Raw genomic sequence first — 16,795 nt, 5'->3', positions numbered from 1 at the left:
CCGTGCCAGTGTAGTAGGCCGCCGCTGCCGTAGTGCCGCAAATGTGGGCCACGCCCGACGGCGGACGCGCGACATTGGAACATGTCATGCTGCTGGTTTACTGCGGCGGCAAATGCCATGTGTCGGCATTCCTTCATCTCACATAGCCTAAAATAGCCTTCATAAGAATCCGTCACCCACAGAACCTGTTGGCCTAAAAAACGACTTTGTTTTCTATCAGGCCACCTGCTAACAAGCGGCCCATGTGTTCCGCCGGATCAGACGGGCGCTATGACCAACTTAAGCGCACTTGGGCCCATTGAAGTCCCGCGCAGTTGCCGTGCTAGTAACTTCACGGCTAAGCTACTGGAGAGCTTCGCATCATCAGGTAAGCGCAAGCACGAAAAACAGCTTTCCGAACGCAAAAATCTAGGGGTGTTCTTCGAATAGCAAAATTTTGGAATGAAATGTAAATATTACCAATTAAAAAATACAATGCTGCCGTGGAGTTTGTTCGGCAATAAAGCCCTTGTTAATGCGTCGGAATTTTTAAGGCACTTCCCCCACTTTCGGGGGTTATCTATCGATGGTTATTTCTATCTATCTATGTATGTTTCTGTCTAACCGTTCTCCCGCCTACCTGACTCACTGGGTAGTCCGTGGTTGAATGGGTAGTGCATCGGGCTGGTGTGCTGAGGGACCATGGTTCGAAATCAATCATCGGATCAACTTAGGTCGCTGAGTATGTCACAATGTGTACATACGCGTCGCTCTTCAACGAACCTCTTACACACCGACATGGGTCACTGTAGATGCGGGACTGGGTAGGTACCGTTGTTCGAAACTCTTTGATGCCGACTTGGAGCATTGGCTGTGTGCCACTCGGTCTGTGCTGATCTCCAATGAACCTCTTTGATGCCAGCTTGGGTGACTGGGTATATGTGCCAGTAGGTGTGTGTCGCTCTTTAATGAACGTATTTGACGACAACTTGGGTAACTAGGTAATCGCCACTGGGAATGGGCCGCTATAAATGACAAAAAAGATCACTTAAATTTCTTCGATGCCCGGCGAAATCCAACCCGCGTGCGCAAGGGTTCCTCGACGACAACAACCCGACGCTTTGGCCGGCTGCGCCACAAATGCACTGAGCATATGTGTCGCTTTTCAATGACCATGTAGCTTTCACGTCAACGCTTTAGCGAATTGCGCTGAATTCAATTGAATTGAATTTTGGTTTTTTACGTGCCAAAACCACGCTTTGATTGTGAGGCACGCCGTAGTGGGGAACTCCGGATTGATTTAGACTACCAGGGGGGATCCTTAACGCACCCCCAACGCACGGGACACTGGCGTTTTTTTGCATTACGCTCGCATCAAAACGCGGCCGCCGCACCCGGGATGTGATCCCGCAACCTCACGCTTAGCAGCGCAACACCATAGCGGCTAAACCACCGCGGCGGGTAGCGAACTGCGCTATGAATGCCGCTCTTCAGTGAAGCTCTTGCCAACTAGGGTCACTGAGTATGAGCCACGGAGTGTGAGGCATGTGAAGGAACAATTCACAGCGTTCGCAGGCACCGGTACGCCACGCTTCTCTTCTCGAAGGCCACGCGCTGGTTTCTCGGCAGTGACGCTAGATGGCGAAGCGTTTCCAGAAAGAAGCGTGAGACAGGAGCGCGGTTGCCGTCATAGAGTTTCTCACTGTGACACCTAGAGGGTAATCTGGCGCCACCGTCTATGCGAGTTTCTTAAAGGGCGATGTGCCGTCATGGGAATGACGGGATATGTGTCTGCGAAGCTTGTGTTGGCTGGTGTTGTACGAGGCTTCGTCTAAAACGTGGCTATGGCTACACAAATAACGCTTTCCTAAAATAAAATCTACATAAGCGGTTTTCATTCACCCATATTAGAATTCTCAATAAAGTTTACTCACCTACAGTACAGCATCAAGCGAAGAAAAGCAAGAACAGACGACAAGTTGTTCGAAAGCGAGCGAGAATCTTATCGTCTGCCCTCCAACTTTAGCGGCCAGCTGATACCTTTTACGTTTCATAGAATTGTACATCCAATAGTAAGTCCTCAAAATTAAACAAATCATGTTTTTGTGTAATAATAAAGCTAAAGCAGTTTTTTACGTGCTGTTTTAGCAGGAAATGAATCATTGTGACAAACGGAACGGTGCTAGCCAGGCGCGTCTTCAAGGCGTTCTAGCTCTCCAAGGACGATGCCAATCCGAAGTCACAATATACCGGCATTCCCATGGATACCACAGCGCAGCAACGCCAGTTTGCCCTCTAGGTAATATAGTGAGAAACTCTATGGTTGCCGTATTACGCGTTTCTCACAGCGTTCGCACGCAACGGCGCGCCATGCATTTCAGAGGTCTCGCGCAGGCTTCGCGGCGGCTCCGCTAGATGGAGCCGAGTGTCTTAGACGAAGCGCCAAGAGGAGTCCCGCTGCAGCACACGCCTCATACATAATTCGTTTCTAAGGAAGCAATACATTGTGTCGCTATACTGGCTCAGTGCTAAACACATTACCGTCAGCAGTCGTCGTGAGAGGGGTTCTGCCGATTGTTATGTTATTTTACAGATCTGATGTCATTAACAACTGCATTTGGGATCAACTGAGAATGTTATAAATGGCAAACAAAGAAAAGGTGATCGTATCTTGACTGCATGGCCACGATCGTAATGAAAAAAAAATGAACAGCACGTTACCAGATCTATGCAGTAAAGTGTACGGTTCGTTGATAGAGCCAAGTGAAATTTCCCAGCAACGCACACCATTTTAAATGCATCCAAGGATGATTTGAGTGACCAAATAATAAATTACCTTGAATAATTTGATACAGCAAATTCGTAGGCTGCCGAAGGAGAGACATGCACATTTAACGGCTGGTTATTTAGGGTGTGCAAAGATTAGAAATTTCAAATACGAATCCAAAAGCCCTTGCTATTCGATTCGTATTCGATTCGAGAGCTCACGTTTCCGAGTTGTCGAATGTTCGTTTTATTCGAATACCGTAAGGGACAACAGCAGTTATTAATGTCCACAGAGAGGAAGGCTCACGCAACCGGATCCGAGGGAATGACTTATGCACAATAAATTTAAATTGTTAAAGGGGCCCTGTACCACTTTTTTATCGAAGTCGGGAATTGTATTTGCAGATAAATTAGACTATTTCAGAAATAATTTGCCGCAAAAAGTTCTTCAATGCGCTCAGCAGAAGCGGAGTTACTGGCAATCAAACATACCGTTTGCGGTGCTTTCGCTCCTTCTTCAATGACTTGCACTGCGAAGGCTACGGCGGAGCGGGGTGTGCCCACAACGCTCCGCCTACTGAACATCACCGTGGCGCGCAGTTGAAATTTGATTTTGGATGTTCACGTAGACGCCACGATTTCCAATTTGGGTGCCTACGACTCGCCAAACGCGGTTGTCCTCAGCGAGCCGCAGTGCGCACTCGCCGCGGCACCCCGCAGCGGCCGCGGTACACTCTTAGCACTGTAACGCTTAAGTTAACCTATAATTGCAAGTAACCTATAGCATAAAGGTTACTCAGCGACTAAAACAACTTGATCTTTGTGTTTTCGTGACTTTCCGTCGCGGCTAGAGGTTACATGTGTCGAAGCGCATATTTTAAAGGTTACTGCAACGCCAAAGGTCTTGTAACCTTTAGATTGTAACCTCTAAAAGAGTTGGAATTCGTGGCTCAGGGGACCAACTGTATGGTTTGGAAGCTTACTTATTATTGTGTAATCTTGCGATCCTGATGTGGTGTTTTTAGCCGGGACTAACCTGTCCGATATGTTGTGCGGCCGGGGGAATGAGGCAGGTTGGAATAAATTAATATTTTATTGTTACCAGTGGGGATGTTTGGTTTCGCAGACCGCAACTACATGCATAAACGTTTGCGTTGTGCACGACAGGGCTAGAGTGCGGGCTTGGCGCATATATGCTCCTGTCTGGCTGTGCTACGTGGTGCAGACCGGCTTTGACCTATATTAAAAAGAAAAAAAAAGAAGAAAAGAAAAACTATTCGTCTTGCAAGACGGAAGTAACCCTCTCCAACTTGCTCATTTTGAAACGCTATTAAGAGCTCATTACAAAGCAGAGTCTGCCAAAGCGTGTAACCAGGCGCGGTCAGGAGTGAGCGCACGCTGGCAAGCATGCGTGTGCTCTGACCTTAAGTTTTGCGTGGTCCGAGGCTTGTTGAGCATTCTCAAATTGGAGGACGCTTAAGCTTCGCCTTTAAGAGAAGAACGCGATCGCGTTATCGGTACCCGTTCGCATCGCATTTTTTGAGTAGGTTTCACTGCAACACGGAACGTGGGAAAGCCAGCTTACAAAAACCAAGCTTACACCGATCCCCGTTAAAGTCGGCTTCACTTTTAAACGGAAATGCATTGCTGGGAAGACGTTTTTCCAGGGGCAATATAAGTGGTCTTATTTAAAATGCGAAGGCCGTGGCACATTTTTTATTATTTTATTAATTTTTTGCTATTGCCCCGACGCGCGCGCCTGTCCTAAACTCATTAGGCAGGCCAAGTCCCAATTTGACCTGCCGAGGATGCGAGGGCCATCTGAATAAGATTTTCGCAAGTAGCCTACCCGAGCGCACCGCTGTTGGTTTGGTAGAAATGCCGGCAAAAGGATTTTGTGTTTGAGTGTCCTCGTAACAGAATTATGTTTTCTCGTACATTCAAATAACAGTCCGACGCCACCATGTTTGTAGGTTGTGGATAAGTCGGGCTTCACCATTTTTCTGGTGGATTTTACTGTGAGAAATTGAATTTTTGTTCACCAACACCGTGCACCACGCGGAGGGCCTGCGCGGTCGGGGTGGTTCGGGATTATTTTCTCCGCCACGGACCCCGACATCCACACCGACGCCGGATTTTCTGCGACACGGGGCGCTTAACGCTTCCGCGTTTAATCTAGTCGAAATTAGCGAGACCCGACAGCTACGACACCGATAAGCAGGGCGGCCAAAGCTATTTCCTACGCGGGTGGCCGCGGCCGAGCGTGAGCAGACGATCGCTTGTTTCTTCCGGAAGCACGTAATCATTATCGAAACTCAAAAGCAGATGTTCGCCTACTTCATCCTGATTTTTAAACTGCGTCAATAAATATGCACAGTAACAGTACGAAGAAGCACACTGATGCAAACATCCTTCTTGAATTATGTCAGCAATATTGGCCAATAGCAGCCGCGTATGGGAATCTGCTATATTACGAAATGAAGCGTCCAGAAAAGAGTGAGGAGAGGCTTCTGTTGAAAAGAGAGCATTTGAGCGAAAGGGAACTTCGCACTCCGCTTGCGAGCTCCCCCAACGACTCCTAGAAAGCACAAGGCCGGTGCATTTCGATCCGTGACGTAATGCTACCTTGCCCGACTGCCATAGAAGCTAATGGGGACGCTCCCGAGTAAGCCGCGGTGATTTCGACGTCCCCGCTTTCATCACGCCGGGCTTGGAAATGGAAATTTCGATCCAAGTAACATAATGTCATAAAGCAGATTGCACAGGCCTGCTATCTAGGAGGTGCTGGCTACACGCGCCACACACGACTGCAAAATTTGGCTGAGATGTTCACAGCAGCGTATGCTATACTCGGACTGTGTTTTTTCAGCAAGCTCGAGAGGTCATTCAGGGCCCCTTTAATAAGCACATATAATCTTAGGCAGCCTACGAACTTGCTGTCTCGTTTTACGCAAATATAGTTATCATTCGGCCATCTCACCATCTTTGGATTCCTTTAAACAATGCGCGGCGCTGTATTGAACTCAGCACTAGAGTTAATCTATATGACTCCCAAAGGGAGCCATGAGCCATATACAGTAGCTCTATAGACGGTTTCAGTGCTTACAAACAAACCTCGCTTGCCGCTGACTGGTTGCCCCATCGGAACTTCCGGCAGGAGAGCTAGAAGCACTTCCGGCTATGTTGTTTGAAGGCATGCGCGACGTGAGGCCGGTGTTGTCGATGTTTGCACTGCTTGGTGGAATCTATGATGAGCTGATTCTACATCGTGAATATTGTCGAGATGACGAGGGACTACTTTAAGGCGCTTAGCACCGAAGCAAAAGATCGGTATCGCCAAAAGCTGATGTTTAGAGGCAGAGAGCTGCCCGATCCGCTGGACGATGATGTCGTGCGATTTTCGTTTTTCGCTACGTTCCAAACACCTTCCCTCTGTTGCAACCCTGGAGCAACAAGCGGAGCATCTTAGTGAGGACATGCAATGAACGCAGACTGTTGTCTTCAAGGCAGGTAATGGGACTGCCGAAAACTAGAAAAACTTTAATGGCACTTTTTTCTTCTTTCTGGGGTTTTACGTGCCAAAACCAGTTTTGATTATGAGGCTCGCCGTAATGGAGGGTTCCGGATTAATTTTGACCACCTGGGGTTCTTTAACGTGCCCTTAAAGCGCAGTCGAGTTCAGCCGAGTCGAGTTCAGCCGCGTTCAGTCGAGCGCAGCCGAGTAAAGCGCAGTCGAGGTCGGCAGAAAACCAGATGCGATGATGAAGTTAGGAAATTTGCAGGCGCAAGTTGGAATACGCTAGCGCAAGACAGGGGTAATTGGAGATCGCAAGGAGAGGCCTTCGTCCTGCAGTGGACATAAAATATAGGCTGATGATGATGATGATGATGACAACACCAGCACACGAGCGTTTTTGCATTTCGCAATGGCACTTTTATTGTTGCAAGATGGATGATGAAGTGGTAAGCTGTGCATGTGTACATGCACATGTTTTCTGCGTCATATGCCTTGTTTCTGCTTTTCAATATGCATTCACAAATAACTGTAAATTCTCAAAAGTCGTTTAGTGCAAGAAGCCTAGGTCGACTAAAATGGGACTAACTTAAATGCTCAAGAATTTACCACACTTCTAACAAAATGAAACCTGTAGTGTTGGGCACGAGATTGCAATCCATAATTGGCCTCCGTTAATTCGCAAATGCTGTTAGAATGTGGCCGAACCTTCCTACATGCATGCACGGAAATCGCTAGCTTTTCTGCGATTCTGCTCTGCGATACCGATACGAATGCTCACATACCGCCGCGATGGCTCAGCGGTTACGGTGCCCGGTTGCTGGCCAGAAAGACGCCGTTTGGGCCCCGGCCATCGCATTTCGATCGAGGCGAAATGCTAGAGGTCCGCGTACTGTGCGATGTCAGTGCACGTTAACGAACCACAGGTGGTCGAAACTATCCGGAGCCCTCCACTGCGGCGTCCGTCATAGCCGGAGTCGCTTTGGGACGTTAAACATGATAAACCAATGCGCACATGTACCTAGGTAGTAAAGCTGCAAAAGTGCACTTGTGCCCCAGATACGAAAAACATTAAAATAAAACGGCGGCAGCATGGCACCCGCTAAACAATAATTTTAACTCATGTTCGTAGCATGGCGATCCACGCCGAGACAAGAAACTGGACGAGCGGGCAAACTCGGGGCAATCGAGCTGCTCTCGCGTGAGTTACACGACATACGGCCAGAACAATCGCTCAGTAGCACTTTTATTATTCAGCATTATAGCAGTCCGGCTACTCCACGTAGTAACGTACCTTGGATGAAGTGAGCAGAGCAAATATGGGAGCTCTTGGTAGGCTCCCAGATTTGAAAAACACCGTTGACGAGTAAACGTAATGAAAACAGTCGATGCTCCAAGAGCTACTCGCCGTCACGCAATACACTGAATGCCACAAGTCGCACTTATGTCGATATACCCGAAAAATAACACAGAATATGCACAGGACGAGCGCGCGAGCGAACAAATACCAGCAAAAACGAGCAAAAGGAACGGCTACCGGAAGTTCCCTAAGGGCGCCGGATGCCGGCGCACAGCGTTGCCAGAGCGCGGTGGCACTGGATGAAACCGTCTATACTTAGCACCTTCAAAGGATAGTAGACTTTACTTTGTACCGCTAAGCGCGAGAGTGCGCGAACACGCGGCAGCCGCATCTTGATGTGGGCGAAATGCAAAAACGCCCGTGTATCGCGCATTAGGTGCGCGTTAAAGAACCACAGGTGGTCGAAAGTAATCCGGAGACCCCACTATGGCTTGGCTCATAGTCAATCACATTGTCGTTTTGACAAGTAAGAGCCCAGAAGTAACTAAAAAAAATCACTACACGCATCTGACGACGTGCTGTTTCTTTATATTATTACTGTCATTGTCATAATGCACCAGATATACCACCATATTTCCCTTGTTTCTCGTTTACAAGCTTTTCAGTTGAACTGAATCAGATATATAATTTAATGGAAATGTGCATTTTGTTGCCAAACACACCCCACAGGAACCTTTACTTTGTTTAGCTGTTTTCTTTTGTTTTTGGTAAATTTCACGTTGTTTTCACTATTCGGAGATCGTTTTCTCGAACATTCGTATTCGATAGTACTCGGAAATTATGCTGACAACCCTAATGGAAACTCTTGCGCAGAAGTTATTTCGCTCAGGAACTGATTCTTCTGCGCTGAAACCGCGATTATGCTGCAGCTGAGGCACGCGGAAGAGTGTCCGCTTGCATCTGTCTTTGTCCCCATAGACTGTAACTAATCCATTTTATGATATGCGAACGGAACGAATATTCGACAATTTCGAATAGAATCTCGAATCGAATACGAATCGAATTGCAAAGACTATTCGATCCGTAAACGTAATTTCGCCATATACGTACACTCCTACAAAAAGCACCTCAATGCTGCCGCTGCGAAGGCATGACATATTAATCCTCTTGAAATGCCTGCGCACAGGCATCAATTGGTGTCAGGTCGTCACTCCACGCTTTGTGGTGGCTACGTTGCAACACTGGCCGCGATGACTCGGTAAATATGGCATTTTGCGGAACACAGCGTCGCCGGTTCGATTTGAAGCCACTGCGTCAGCATTACGATGGGGACAGAATGCAGATACGTTCGTTAAATCAAGTTATGTATCTTTACCACACTGTAATGTAGTAAGTGCTTTATGCGCTTATCCCATGAAACTTAAGTCACCAGCGTGGGCTCATTTGCGTTGCACGATGGTTTGAATGCGTTCCGGGCAGTTAAAATATGTGCCGACTGTCTGATTGCAAAGTTGTAGCCTGAACGTAAACTTAATAGCTTTTCCGGAATACTGGTATGGAACCGCTGGAGACAGCTGTGTTCTATGGAACAATAATATTGTATATTATCTAGCATTACGGTGTTTTTTAACACTTCCTAACTCTATATAGCGCGTCACAGCTAACGTTAGGCGAGCTGTTCAACGAAAAAAAAAATAAAAAATAAAGACACCGTGCAAGATGCGACCTTAAGACCTGTAGCTTTGGGTTGTCACTCTCCGACGACTGAACAACATACGTTTTATAAATGTATCTTGCACCACCTTTTTAAATATTTTGTTTCGTTGAACAGTTTGGCTTACGTTAGCTGGGTCACACGGTATACCGGTTCTACAACAAAGTATACTGCAAGAAAAGAATATTCCAGCGCATAGTGGTCGGATACAGCTTCAAAGGATGCTGTCACTGGCACTGCTGCTCATGGCTTTACCTGGCATCTCATGAGAACGGGGATACTACGAATGCGTGTATCTTCAGGCTGACGCTACACTATGGCGCACAGGTAATGCTACAAAGAATCAGTGTTACGCATGTCCTCCTAATGTCATGGCACAGGTCATGCATATGCAATGACGTAGCCGACATAGCACTTTTTCAGCTTTCAGATTTTTTCTTGATTGCTGGTACACTGAGATGTACTGTGGGGCTGTCACAGACCCCGTGAACGAGGCGCAGACGCCGGACCAAATTCCAAAGCCGACTTACTAGCTTCCGAAAATAATCCCACGAAAGCAAGGACAATTAAGAGTGTGCCCTCTGGTGCGCCAGAGAACGCCGGTTGCTGTCCAAAGACCGAGTCAGAGCCCAGAGTTGTCAAAACACAACAAAATATATTCTTCACACAAGGCAGTTACACACACACTTGTACACTTAGGCTAGACACAACACAATACAAATCAGATGGGTATTCACAAAACGCAGGAGAATAATTAACGACAAGCACTAAGAGTCCAACACGCAAAGTACAAAATGAAAAGGAACACTAAGTGTCCAATCGTATTTACCAGTGTTCGTCTTGGAGTCAGACGATCTCGGCGTAACTCGGGGCAAATCTCGAAGAAGGAACTTCTTCCGGAAATGCAGACGCTCGATTAACCCGTCGACTAGCTTGCCGGGGAATCCCCTTCTTCCGCAGACGCTCGGTCTTCACGTTACATCACTTCACCGGTGCGGTCTGAACTCTCGAACTCCCACTGACGATTCACGCACGGCGGTTATATAGCTTCCAAGGCGTTCTCAAACTTTCCTACGGAGTCGTGATCTCGTAGCATGGCCAAAGCCTAGGAAGCTTCTAGTGTTTTCTCGTACCTTCGACCGCCGCTGTGGAAGCGTTGAAAAAAATGTCACAGTTTCGCCCTAAGGGCGAAGCGATGAATGCGATAGCACCACAGCAATGTCATACGAAGTAAGGTGAGCGGCTTTGGTAGCAATATGAATTGTAGTAAACATGAGCTGATTAAGTAAGCAGGTGTGCTGCGGCGCAAGTAGACCGACATGAAGAGAGACTCGATGACCACGAGAAGGCGCGTGTGAAACGGTGGTGTTGATGAGAAGCGCTTCCCGTGGGCAGCGCGTGCGAAGGGACACACCTGTAGCGCTGCACTGCCGACCCGGGCAGCATTGCATGTGTAGCGTGCGTTGGAAAATGTGGCCCGACTATTACGAACTGATTGAACAAGCGTGGTGTGAGCGCGCACAAACAAACATGAATAGATCACACTGAATGACTGCAGACAACGACTGTCAAAACGCTGGCAGCAAGCGCATATATACGCCGCAGCAGCGGGCGAAGGTACGCGCGGTCTATCGCTTCAACGGAAACTGAGCGGCGAATGCACGGCGCATAAAGGTCAGAGCCGTGTGGAGATAAGAGACGGTGCGGTCGAACGAACGACGAGCGCGGTTGTTGGCAGCGTAGAAGTGCGCCCCCCCCCCCCCTGCTCCTTCCGGCGCTGGTTCCCGCTTCCTTGCTTGCGCGTGGGAGATTGAGTGCGTTCGCTCTCCGTGATAGCGCGCGTCCCCGCACGCTGCCTCTGGGGCATACGGCGCGCGGCGAAGATTTTATCTATACGGAACCTCACGGCGACGGCGACGGCGACGCCGACGGCAGAAATTCGGTTGAAGTGTCCATATAATTGCTATAGCAATAAAAGGGGGGGGGGTGATGACTCATCCCGTTGGCGCACGCTCACGCTGTAGTTATCTCTTTGGACTCGCCGGGTGAGAAGGTGTCTCGGCGCGCGCGTGTGCGCTCTCTATCTCTCTCTCTCCGGTTAACGTCGCTTCGTCGAGGCTCTTCTATAGACGTCCAGGCGCCGTTGTTCGCGTTGTTGTTCGAGGCGTATGCGCTCTCCCCCTCTGTTGAAGTTGCCGTGAGGCCGGCGTGTTCTTTCGCTGGCTTGCGTGACACGCGGCGCGCGCTTGGATTACGCGCTCTTTTGTGACAGGGGCTAATAAGACAACAAGGGGGTATCGATGGTTTAGATGCAGCGGTGATGCCCGAGGGAAGTTTGTCGTTGTACTTGATGATAGGTTTAGAGAACGATGCTTGGCGCCTGTCTCAAGGTAGTGTTGCAAGGTGGTGATAGGGGGCACGTGCAAAATGTCTGATGTGCGTTCTCAAGGCTTCCACCGTAATGTGAGTTTTCATCGCATGGTCCCGAGCAATCGCAATAGTTGCGTCTGTTGACGTGCATTTGGGCAAACCAAGGCAAACTCTGAGTGCTTGAGCTGGTTCTGCCTGCAGAACACGAATATTTGTCTTGCAAGTGTTGTTCAGTACAGGTAGACTATATCTTAAAAAACCGAGAAAGAGAGCTCTGTAGAGTTTTAGCATTGCGTCTGAGCTGTCATCACCTGTGCTGAAACAACTGTCTCTGCTTCTTCTACACGAGAGGTATGCGGACAGTGTACATATTTATACTGATGGTTCCAAACACCTCCAGTGTTCGTCCGGTGCTGTGGTTGTGCCAGCAAGAGCTATTAGCATTGGCTTCAGGACTGACCACCCAACGACATCGACATCTGCGGAACTAGCTGCTCTTTGCGCTGCACTTCGTTTCGTCAATCAGGAGCCACCTCGACAATGGTCAACCTTCAGTGACTCAAAGGCAGCCATACAATCTGTGCTATCAGCTCTGCGTTGCGGGCCATACGAAGAGCTCGTATTCGATATTAGATACCTACTCCATACATCACATGAGAAAGGACACCACGTGACATTTCAGTGGCTTCCAAGTCACTGCGGCGTCATAGGGAATGAAGACGCCGATAATGCCGCTCGGACAGCTCTTGACGACACACAGGAGGAGGCCATACCACTTTCACGGCCCGACGCAGCCAGCAGACTTCGAGTGCTTGCACAGGAGATCACGCTCTCTCTATGGTGCACACCAAGCAGCCAGACCAACCGGAGCAATCTTCAATACCACCTGCCCTGTGATGCATCTCTGTATGCCAACTGGACTGCGCCGAAGAGAGGCCACTATGCTTTATCGCTTATGGCTAGGGGTGGCATTCACGAAATCTTATTCATTTCTCATTCGAATGGCCGACAACGCTTTTTGCAATGCCTGTCTTTGCGACGAAACGCTAGAACACATTCTATGCGACTCTCCTGAATATAATTTTCCGAGACAGTCCCTGGCGTCCGTTCTAGCGCACCTTGACAATAGACCAATGTCAATTGCAACGATTCTCACGTGTCGTCGACTGAAGACATCGCAGCTGAAGGCGACGAAAGGACTACTTAGGTTTTTAAAAGAAACGGGCTTGGACAAGCGGCTGTGACAGTGATGTCATGTACCGCGCAAGAGTGACAGACTGTGACTGACGATGAGTGTGCTGTGTTACGTGCTCTCTCTCTCTCTCCTCCCCATCTTTCATTCCCCCTCATCCCGCTCCCATGTGTAGGGTAGCAAACCGGTTGTGCTGAACTGGTGAACCTCCCTGCCTTTTCTTCTCCACTCTTTCCTTCCTTCCTTCCTTCCTTCAGCTTTCAAATCCCAAATATTTGCTGAGCGCTAGTACTATTTTCACATGGAACATTAAGGAAAAAGAAAGAAAATAATAATTCAGTGAGCTCAGCTGTAAATGCGAGAAGAAAGGAGTGGACAATGAAGAGTCTTATGCTTTCCATGGTCCCTACGCGTTCTTTTTCTTTTTTAACCTGATCTTCCAGCAGAGGCTGAGCTTTGGTTTTGTAATATTTTCATGGTTCTATCGCACAACACCGCAGACAGGAAGGACACAGCCGAATGGCGTTCTTCCTGTCTGAAATACCTGGGCACCTCGTGGTGTCCAGGTATTTCGTTTCATTTATTTCTATAACAAAAGCTATGTTTACTGCACAAATAATATTGGAGTAAAGGGAGACGTATTGCCACCAATCTCTCCAGTGGTACCATATTTAACACTACCTATAAATAAAATCTTACACAGTTGATAATTGAAGCGGCATAGAATCAGAAGGCTTCAGTGATTCCTGCGGATGTGAGCTCATACAGCGGTTTGTTTTTGTTGCTGCTTTTGAATTTGAACAGTTTACTCGAATACTCGAATTACGTCACTATACATATTAATTGTCCACCGGCCTCGCACATCATTTGCAGGAAAAAGCAAAACAATTCATCCAATACAATTAAATCAATTGCTATAAACAACTTAGTGTTAGACTTTACGAAATATGTTTACTTTGCAGAGTTGAAGGGAATTGTCACCAAAGTTTAGTTCCGTGTACTTACATTTCGAATTGGCCACGCAGACCGAAATAACAGGCGTCACATTATTCGTTCAACGTACCTGATCGTGCACGCGGCATCGCAAAACGCGGCTCTTTGTCCAACCACCGTGTGAGGTAAAAGCGTGGCGTAAAATGAAGCTTCCGTCGCGCTTTCCTCTTCCGAATATCTTAATCCGATTGGTGTTGTGCGATACTCCCTATTGGATTCATTGTCACGGGGCGGACCACTTTATTGCGCCGTACAGCCAAGCTTCATTTTACGCCCCCGTACTAAGTCACAGGGGGGGTTGCACCGCGAGCCACGTTTAGCAGTGCCGCGCGTAATATGGGCCTGTATTCACGAAAACTTCTTACCCACGATATACACGTAAGAGCAAATTCCATCCAATCCTAATGCTGGACACATTATCACCGATAAAAAAGAGACCTAATGCGCGAACAGCTTTGTGAATTCGACCCGAGCTTTATTAAACGAATAATTTGACGCCAGCTATTTCGGTCAAATTGAAATGGCTGTTTCGTACTGTAAAAAGCCATAACTAGGAATTTATGGTAATTCCCTTCAACTTTACAATATGAACATGTGTTGTAAAGTTTGTAGATAAGGGGCGCTCAAACGTAAATCTATTACAAACTTCTCTATTCAATTTCTGCAATAAGCCCAATCGGTAAAATATTTTTGGGGGGCCACCCCCACTTCGCTTGTCTGTCACGCGACGTCAGAAAAACCGCGAAAACACATCATCTTATACGGCGCGTACACATGGAATATGTATGATTAGACCGCACAAAAGGAAAATAATTATTTTCCATTCTATGCCTTTTTCGCCATCAGCCCTCCGCTTTTGTTCAAAAGGTTTCGGGTGGCGCCCACTTCGCCTGTCTGCCACGAAACGTGACAAAACCGCTAAAGCTCATAAAGTCAAAGTGACGTGTACGGAATAAAATGCATTAATATGCCGAACAACACTGGGACAGAATTCACTAAGCTGCGGCGTTCATACGTAATTTTATGGCCAAGAAGTTCTTACGCTAAGATAAGGGTGCAATGGCAGCGCATTTAACTTACGGCGTCGTATGAGAGCGAGGAGAAAGTAAAACTCGTATTAAGCGACAAGGAATGACAGAAGCACGGTCAAGTGCTAGCGTGATCGCACATCATGCATCTGTAGCTGAGGCTATGTTCTTACGGTAAATCATTGCTCACCCCTTTTCGACAGCTTCTGTTTCCAGGTGCCTGCTACAGGGCCGACAAGCGCAACCGCCCTCGCCCGTTCACCGCACCGCTCTCAAAAAAATGGCAGTTGAAGTGTCACGCATTCTTCTCAAATTTCTGCGAGAGACAGGACTGATGGACACATGTTGACATATTTGGCGCATCAAGAGACGTTCAGACAAAGCAATTGCCAGCCAGGTCTGCCAGGTTAACCACGCCTGTAGCAGCGACATCATCACCACAACACACATTACAAAGCGTCTAAATACCTTTATTTCGATACTAATTAGGGAAAAGAAAAAAAACGAAAACTCCATAATAAATAGTTCATATGGCCTCAAGGATTTGCAAGCAGCACCTGCATACATGTCCATCGGAATGGTATGTGAACGCGCTGCACACGGTTGCAGGTGCGGTTATAATAACGCGCAGAGGCTCAATATACGCTTCCTCGGCAGCCGGTACCTTTGTGGTGCTGGTCGATGTCGAGTGCCAACGGACGACTAAACGCGCGCTCATTTCGCATAGGATCCCTGTCGAGAGCACAAAGAGCTATGAAAGCAGCCCTGAAAGAGAGAAATAGAAGAGAGAAAAGCCAGAGAGGTTAACCAGACGCACGTCCGGTTTGCTGCCCTGCACATCGGGGAAAGGGTATAGTGATGAAAAGAGAGCGAGAGGAGATAGAGAGAGCACAGTTTAGCGCTCATTTGAAAATTTGCACCGAGTCTACACATGGTCGCCAAGACCGGTCGACTTGAGGTACTGCAACAACGCTTTTGTGGATTTCTGTGCCATCGACGCATACGGCCATGGTCCAAGGATCTTCATTTCCGAAAATGGTCTAGAATCCAGCCGGTTCAATGCTGTTCGGAGAGCTTCAAGCTCGACGTCGTACTGGGGACAGAGACATAAGACGTGTTCAATCGTTTCTCTGTTTCCACAAGAGTCGCACATGGGCGTATCCCCCATTCCAATGGGGAACGAGTAGGCCTTTGTAAATGCCACCCCGAGCCAGCCCCGAGCCCCCGAGGCGGCCGCATTCCGACAGAGACGAAATGCCCAAAGACTCGTGTACACTTCAATTTTGGAGCTCGGTAATAAATCATTCCAACTTGCGCCTGCAAATTTGCAGGCGCAAGTTGGAATCAGCTAGCGCAAGACAGGGATAATTGGAGATCGCAGGGAGAGGCCTTCGTCCTGCAGTGGACATAAATATAGGCTGATGATGATGATTATTATTATGATGATGATGAATAAATAATAGGTTGGTGTCTTCAAGGCCTGGAGCTCCTCACTATTGTGTCTATCGTAGCCCAAGTGGAACCTCATGAAAGTAAAGGCTAGTCAACACCACCACGATGATCAGCGCCAACGTTTCCACAAATTTACCAGCTTCATAAGAACACACGTTGAAGTGCACGAGAGAAAACTGCATAGCACCGTACACGAAGCACAAAACGGTTCAACATTCTAGCTGGTTTCGGATCAAATCGGTTCAAGTCGTCGATCTTACTACACTGACGCAGTTTGTTCGAAGCCGTCACTGCACATACAAGACGAGGACAAGGGTCTATCCAAGCAACGACAGACACCGTTCTGTAAACGTGCGAATGCGACTTCTCAGTAGGAAGCGAACTGCAGCTCAAGAGTAACAGTGCGTTAAAAATTCGTACAGATTTTGGATGTTGTAAACGTCATCAGCGTATTTTTATGTCCACGGCAGGACGAAGGCTTGTCCAA

The 16,795-nt window shown here is 47.9% G+C and overlaps 1 protein-coding gene across 1 annotated transcript in view; it reads left to right on the top strand.

Annotated features, from left to right (window-relative positions):
• Positions 1-219: 219 nt before the first annotated feature.
• The window catches only part of LOC125942369 (nose resistant to fluoxetine protein 6-like), a 165,272-nt gene continuing 148,696 nt past the window's right edge, over positions 220-16,795 (top strand). The window contains exon 1 of the mRNA XM_049660524.1: positions 220-367. The gene's annotated coding sequence lies outside the window, so the exon portion shown is untranslated. The remainder of the gene's footprint in view (positions 368-16,795) is intronic.

This window comes from Dermacentor silvarum, chromosome 1 (assembly GCF_013339745.2).
Source record: "Dermacentor silvarum isolate Dsil-2018 chromosome 1, BIME_Dsil_1.4, whole genome shotgun sequence".
Lineage (NCBI taxonomy): Eukaryota > Metazoa > Arthropoda > Arachnida > Ixodida > Ixodidae > Dermacentor > Dermacentor silvarum.
This window is presented reverse-complemented; position numbering and strand designations above follow the sequence as displayed.